We start from the raw sequence: 8106 nt of genomic DNA, 5'->3' as shown, positions 1-8106 counted from the left end.
TCTTAAAGATATCCATAAAACGTGTTGTTTAAAGTTTGCCACAAGCCACCTGGGAGACACACCAAACATGTGGAAGAAGGTGCTCTGGTCAGATGAAACCAAAATTGAACTTTTTGGCAACAATGCAAAACGTTATGTTTGGCGTAAAAGCAACACAGCTCATCACCCTGAACACACCATCCCCACTGTCAAACATGGTGGTGGCAGCATCATGGTTTGGGCCTGCTTTTCTTCAGCAGGGACAGGGAAGATGATTAAAATTGATGGGAAGATGGATGGAGCCAAATACAGGACCATTCTGGAAGAAAACCTGATGGAGTCTGCAAAAGACCTGAGACTGGGACTGAGATTTGTCTTCCAACAAGAGAATGATCCAAAACATAAAGCAAAATCTACAATGGAATGGTTCAAAAATAAACATATCCAGGTGTTAGAATGGCCAAGTCAAAGTCCAGACCTGAATCCAATCGAGAATCTGTGGAAAGAACTGAAAACTGCTGTTCACAAATGCTCTCCATCCAACCTCACTGAGCTCGAGCTGTTTTGCTGTTTTTGGAGGAATGGGAAAACATTTCAGTCTCTCGATGTGCAAAACTGATAGAGACATACCCCAAGCGACTTACAGCTGTAATCACAGCAAAAGGTGGCACTACAAAGTATTAACTTAAGGGGGCTGAATAATTTTGCACGCCCAATTTTTCAGTTTTTGATTTGTTAAAAAAGTTTGAAATATCCAATAAATGTCGTTCCACTTCATGATTGTGTCCCACTTGTTGTTGATTCTTCACAAAAAAATAGTTTTATATCTTTATGTTTGAAGCCTGAAATGTGGCAAAAGGTCGCAAAGTTCAAGGGGGCCGAATACTTTCGCAAGGCACTGTATGTCACATAAGTTGAAATATTAAAGAATTGGCTGTTTTCATGTATGACATATCTTAATCTTATATACACACATGTGCATATGTATAATACTTAAATGCTCATATGTGTGACACATAGTATTCAAATGTTGTTCACATATATGTTACTGGATAATTATTTCAATGACACTTGTAGTCAAGGTAATAAAACAGATCAAACGACACAACTTTATTTAATCCTATTAATTTTATTTTCCTTTCATCGCTTCTCAATTCAGTCTTTACTGTTTTAAGCCATTCCCTCTTGTCCCTTTGTTGCACCCGGTAAGCGCTTCATGACAGCAACTGTGGAGGGAAGACAACAAATATGGCATAAATATTACATAGTACATTCAGGGGTTGGGTTTGGGGTCATGAATAAAACAAATAGAAAAGGAAAATCCTTCATGTAAAAAGCTTATCATATTCAGTTTAATAAGATATCTTTGACCATTAATGCCCTATTTACAATGATTGATTTGTAAATTAAATTAAGGGTTAGTTCACATTTTTACACCTTATAGTCAGTCAGATGGTTCCTTACCCTGAAAGTAGTCCATGGGCCAGGGAAAACTGTAATCCATGATTCAGAGTTGATTAAGTAGCCACTATTGACTGTAAGTCGCTTTGGATAAAAGCGTCTGCTAAATGGCATATATTATTATTATTATATTATTAACTTGAGGGGATTTGGCCACAAACATTTGACAACTAGCCCCCATCACCCCCATCGTTTCTTTGTTAGCCATCTGATTATAAGGTGTAAAAAAAATGAACTATCCCTTTAACATCTTCAATGAATTGAATTGAAATTGATCCCAACCCTACTGTGGTGTATACATTTTTTTATGGGATGTTGTGAGATTTAGGTTGTTTTTCTACTTTACCCAGAGTCAGATGAACTCATGAATACAATTCTTATGTCTGCAGTTTATTCGTGCAGTTTGGAGATTTTTGAAGTTAGTATATCGTTAGTTTAGCACAATTGCTGGAAGTCCCATGGCATAGTAGCTAGCAGATCACAACTATGTATCTGTCTCAATGGAACTGCCCATGCGCTCACAGACGCCATAAGACACAGATACAACGCTGCAATCTCTATACAACAACAGGACAGAGAATGAGGAGGTGGATAGAATCTCATTTCTTATGGTTATCAGTAAAATGTATGAACTGGTAAAATATTTATTACCAACTATAGCTTTGTAAAACTATAAATTACCAACCACCCAGCTTTGGAGTAGTTCAGGTGGATATATAGTGATTGTCCCATAGAATTAGAATCAGTAGAATGGACATTCCCATCCGAAACAGTGTTGGTTTGAGTGAACAGCAAGTAGCTTCTTTTCGCAATTGATGTATCTCAGACAACACCTGTTATCCTTGTATGTGCATTCTGAGTTGGAGACCACCCAAGAATGATCCAACATGATTAGATCTTCTTCAAACTTGGAGCCCACATTCTATTGAGCCTAAGAAAGCTACTCCCTCACCCCTAAGGCCGAACCCCTCCTAGCCATGATCTAGACAAAAAGCAGCTGCTCTTCCAGGGAAGGTCTGCCCACTCAAAGACTTCTCCATCACGCTTGACAACTCCGTCCTCCAGACGCTCTTTGGGACAGTATCGTTCGAGCCTGGGTAAATATAAATGATTCACTCAGATGCTGTAAAAAAAGTACAAAGTACTGTTAATACAGTAAGGGAGGATACAGTAGACGGCATCTGTCAAACAAGTGAGTTATGACCAATTTTATGGGTCACTTGGTTACGCCCATATATGTACATCCTGTCCTTCCGTTCTCACGCTCTCGAGTGAGTGTATATTTAACCAGATAGTGCATCTGTTTATGTTAAAGCTTAAAGCTGTCATGATGATTGGTGTATAGTGACCTCGTTGAACTGTGGAATGTGTTTGAACATTTCAAAGAGTATGGCCGGGGGCTTAGGTCCTGGCTGTTGTATATGAAAACAGTAATGTCTGGGGGTATGTGAACACTACAAGCGACAAACCCCAGAACACTAAATACGAAATTAAATTAAACCCAGAACACTAAAGAGGAAATTAAACATGTCTCCTAGACAAATTGTAGGTGTACTGTGTTTCTCGTATCAAGAACACAATGACAAAATCATCTAAGACATTCTTTGGGAAACCCCTGATTTTTTTATAGAGTGCTGGATACGAGTGATGGCCATATGCGTTACATTTTCCAACCGGACAATTCAACTGTGAAGATTTTCACAAACAGTGGCAACAGCACCCTTTTGCAAACAAAATCAGGGAGTTTTTCTCCTGCGCTGTGGATGAGAGAATGGCTTAAGATACGGCTGGCGCTATGCCAGATCGAACGGGCCCCGAGTGGGACAACCCTGCCTGGGTACGCACTGGAAGAGGAAGTCTGCGGGCGAGATAATTTGAAAGCCATAAGAATCTCTTCATTGGCGTATAGTCCAGACTCCAAAGTGACAATTTTAGTTTGTGCCCAATTCGATAGTTCCAATGCAAACCAATCAGCTAGTTTGACCCAGGGCCTAAAGGCAAGACGTTTGATCTATCCAGGGAAAGAAAACATATGGAACCTGGGTGGAGCGGGTTATCTTGCAGGGAAGAGACACGGTCTGAACTGGTCAGACCCTGAAAACGGGGATTTAGAGACGGTGGATGTGATTGGTTGATCATAGAGCCTCCCCTTTTTCTGTACGAAAGGAATAGTAAAATTGTTTAACTAATTATAACATGTTTAAAAGGTCTGTAATACAGATTTAGAATTAAATAACGGGTTTTAAGATTGTATCTCACCTTTAACGAAAGGAATCTCAGTTTTTTCTCTCTCTCTCTTTCAGTCTCAGAGAAAGGCTTCTGGGAAAGAGGTGTGTGTGTGTGTGTGTGTGTGGGGGGTGCGTGTGTCTCTGCAATTGCGTGTCGAAACAATGTTTTTTTCTAAACATTGTTTTAAACACTAGGGGTCATTTGCACACAGGATGTCTCCAAAAACAGCATGTGTTATTTTATTTCCCGAGGATGGAGGGGAGCAACAGTCAAACCCCACAACCACCATAGAATAGGCCTAGACACCCCCTAAGGTTTATAAACAATGTTTTTTTCTAAACAATATCAACACTAAGGTGTCATTTGCACATAGGTTGTCTACCCCCCAAAACAGGTGTTATTTCCCGAGGATGGGTGGGGACCAACAGGCAATCCCCCAGTCTGTAAGTTCATTCCATACATTGGCTCAGTCAGGACACAGCCTTTACACATTAAGAATTTTGAAGGTGTGGAAATAATATATTATTTTAGATTTTGTGTGCGTTGGGTAGTTTGTGGGAAATGTTTGATATTACCTGTTATGGATTACTGCACTGTTTGGAACTCTCTCTCTCTAATAAGGTTTCCTCAAATATTAAACTGTTGTTATACATGGTTTTTACAGATATTCTAAAAGTGAAGGACATCGAATTTTCAGGTATGTTTTTATGTCAATTGTATGTATTTTTTAAAAGTTAAAAAGTATATATTTCGTATAAACATATTGTAATGAAACAGCAGGGAACAGGTCTCGAATCCTCGACCTTCGAGCCCGAAGTCCGACGCGCTATCGACTGTGCCACAAAAGCATGCTTGTGCTGCAGAGTCGATTTCCGAGTTTATAAACCCAGGGTCGTTAAACTACTCCCTCTTTTCAAAGAGCGCGTCCTGCGTCATCGCGCTAGCTTGCGACTACGTTTTACAGGAACGCGCTCACCGGCCAAGCACACGCACTGTCGTGGATGCAAGGGCCGATCACTTCTGACACCAATGCAATGAAACAGCAGGGAGCAGGTCTCGAACCCTCGACCCCGAGGTACGGCGCGCTATCGTGCCGCAAAAATCATGCTCGTGCGGCAGAATCGATTTCCGCGCTTATAAACCCAGGGTCGTTACAATATTTTAATATTATTTAAAAACGTCTATAGGATACCCGACATTTACACAGCTGCTACCGGGAATAATTCATTTGGATCATCCAACATCAGATGTTATAACTATCCATGATGAGGATTCAGAACAACAAACCGGTCGATTCTTCTTTACGCAGCCCTACACCATCAAGCTATTTTCGACGTAAATAACAAAAATAAGTCTTAACAATCTTTATATATTAAGCATTAAAACAAAAGTGTATACGCTATTTTAAAAAACTAATCTTGTGTTTACCCCAACAAAAATATTTGATTTGATTTGAATACCCAAGGAAATATGGACTCTACCTATGAACGACTTCGGAGGCTGAAACCGACGATATTCTACCGTTCTGTACGGCGTGCTTTACCATAACTCCGAACAACACAAGAAGCGCAAATTTAACACACAGATTTAACACACACATACCACCACACACCCCCTGGAAACTCCACTGATTCGCTATATAATCTAGCACCTAAAGCGCATCACAATACTTTGGCACAAGTGCACGGCGCAGAATCACAACTGCCCGAGAAGGACGAATGGTCAGAAAACGATTGGATTCAAGAGCATGAATAATTAATTTGGGTCATCCAACATTAGCTGTTATAACTATTGAAGATGCAAAAAGGGGTTTTAAGAAATACATTTGTTTGATTGACAGATTTGTATTATTATAAAAAATAACATTATTATTATAATCTTTATTATGTTACAGATGGAGACATACCGAGAAATGTCAATGTCTTGTCAAGTGCTCAAATCTGTACAGCAGCCCCATGTAATCATGTACAGTAGAGCCAAAGTGATGAAAACATTTTAAATGAGCTCTAATTCAAACATACAATGTTATATGTTCGATACAAATTACCCCGTTAAAATCTGTTGTTACAAAATCACTTCTCATTGTGTACATTTAAAGGTTTCACAAACATAAACAACTATATAGTTAATGTTTCTTGTTTATGTTTTTTAAAAGTCAGCTTAACGTCTATGCTGATACAACTTCAATCATTAGAATTATTTTTGTACACTCTAGAAAACATATACTTAGTTTTACACGTATTCAATAATAATTTAAGGTCAATGAAGATTTTATGCAAAATAATGAAAGCATAATGTAATTCAGATAGAGCATGATCAGCAGGGCAGACGATAGAGTACACAACTGCATCGTCGGCATGCAAGTGCAGGTAAAACTTTATTATATTTATATATTTCTGACAAAACAACATTTTTCATGTATACAATATAGTTGTTTATTATACATTTAACACAATATCGAGATACTAAAAAAAATGTATATGCGACACTTGAACAACGGTGATACTCCTCGGGTTATGATGTATAGGACACAACATTGGCTATTTTAGTATTCCTTTTCTATTGACATGTTTCTAATCCAAAAGTATATTTTTAGAGTGGAGTGAAATATTGTTTCTTGGAATCACGCTTGGTCGAGGGGTTCATAAACGACCGGAATAGTGAATTGGACATTTTGAACTCCTACAAAAAGATTGTTAGGGATAAAAAAGGGGTTCCAATTTACTAAAATATTCCGGCTAGTTGTCACGACTTCCACCAAAGGTGGCTCCTTTCCCTGTTCGGGCGGCGCTCGCCGGTCTACTAGCTGCCACCGATCCTTTTTCATTTGGTTTTGTCTGTCTTGTCGTTCATCTGTGTCCTATTTTGGTTAATGAGGTGTTTTAATCTCGCCCCTACCCTCTTGGTTTTGTGCGGGATTGTTTTGTTTACTGTCATTTGTTTGGGTTGCGTTTTCGTCTGTTCTGTTGAACAAGTGTTTTTCTGGACTGCGTTGTTGTTTTGAGGCTACTGTTGTGATCTTGTTCCTGTTCTTTGGACTTGTATAATAAACGCCCTTTCTTTACATTCCTTCTTTACCTTTGTATGATGAGTTGAAGAAAATAAAAATCAAGTTTGTTGAAGGAATAACCGCATCCCTGTCTGATTAACTTTTACCTCCTCATAAAAACAATCTGCTGGTTTTGGACGATATGCTATTTGCTGGTAGCGAACATCTTGAAATTTACTCATCATCGAAACCTGTCCGTGCTTTACTTGGTACAAAATGTGTTTCACGAAGGTAAAAATAGCCGTACCATTAGTTTGAACGCCAATTACATGGTTTTGTTCAAAAATCCTAGGGACAAACTACAAATTAACACTCCATAGCTCAGCAGATGTACCCTGGAAGTAAATCCTACTTTATGGAAAGCTATGAGGACGCGACCAAAGCGCCATTTTCTTATTTAATCGTGGATTTAAAAATCAAATACTCCAGAATACCTGAGGCTCCGAAAAGGATTGTTTCTGTGGGAGTGGCTGACGGTTTACATTCCTAAAAAGTAACCGATATGTCTCGGAGTTTAAAAAGAAACATACCGCTCTTGAGAACCCTAGTTGGGGCTACCCCTAAAGAACAAAAGGCCATCTTGGGTCACTGTTCTTCAGATCTCATTATCACTATGTGAGATTGCTTTGAATCTTCTCAATAGACGCATTCCACTCCCTGACCCAATTACAAAAATTAAAGAGACAAAATACTGCGATCAAACTCTTTGCCAATAAAAGGGCCAGTCTTCAAAAGAAAATACATACAACAGTCTGGGGGGTTTTCTTCTACCTTTACGAAGTATAGCCGTGCCCTTCATCACCAGCCTTATTGCTGCCAGACGTGGGGGTTGAACACAGTGTGATGGCAAATAAAATGTACTTGGTGCCTCAACAATATTTGGACAAACTTAAACAGCAATTACAGGGTCCTGAAAATATCAGACAGAGGAAAATGATTTGGATATGGCCATGAAGGATATTTTGAACAGAAAATGATGGAACTCCTATGAGAATGTCCAAAAATACACAAACCTCTTGTAAAGGTATTTGGTCTTGGTAAAACAAGGTGAGTGTCACGAGTCCGACCAAGGGTGGTTTCCCTTCCCGGGCGGGTGGCGCTCGGCGGTCCTCGTCACCGGCCTATTAGCTGCCACGGATTGTTTTTCATCCCCCTCCTTGTATGTTTATTGGTAGCACCTGTTTATGGATGATTCGTTTTGTCTTTATTAGACAGCCGGCCCGCCTGGTTGTTGTGCGGGATTATTTCAGTGTAACCTTCGGCTCTGTTGTAGAGGTATGTGTTAGTGCCTGGTCGTGATTTTCCGTTGTACATTTTCATTCCCTGTGTTTGGGGCCGTTACGATTGTGAGCACCCTGTGGTGCGTTGGTGCTATTAAAGACGCACAG

The 8106-nt window shown here is 39.6% G+C and overlaps 1 long non-coding RNA gene across 3 annotated transcripts; it reads right to left on the bottom strand.

The window, feature by feature from the left end:
* Window positions 1-1088: 1088 nt before the first annotated feature.
* On the bottom strand, window positions 1089-7862 carry LOC123994685. Of its 3 annotated transcripts, none has more exons than XR_006831696.1 (3): window positions 7732-7862; window positions 2393-2533; window positions 1089-1205 (listed from the first exon to the last, which is right to left on the bottom strand). It is a non-coding gene; the product is annotated as an uncharacterized LOC123994685 (long non-coding RNA). The 3 variants fall into 3 exon arrangements; XR_006831695.1 differs by having other exon boundaries at window positions 2393-2563; window positions 7732-7849; XR_006831694.1 differs by lacking the exon at window positions 7732-7862 and adding an exon at window positions 3700-3791 and having other exon boundaries at window positions 2393-2563.
* Window positions 7863-8106: the final 244 nt, after the last annotated feature.

The sequence above is a fragment of the Oncorhynchus gorbuscha genome, linkage group LG14, assembly GCF_021184085.1.
Source record: "Oncorhynchus gorbuscha isolate QuinsamMale2020 ecotype Even-year linkage group LG14, OgorEven_v1.0, whole genome shotgun sequence".
In the NCBI taxonomy this organism is placed as follows: Eukaryota; Metazoa; Chordata; class Actinopteri; order Salmoniformes; family Salmonidae; genus Oncorhynchus; species Oncorhynchus gorbuscha.
The sequence above is the reverse complement of the archived record's forward strand: the minus strand, read 5'-3'. Positions and strand labels throughout refer to the sequence as shown.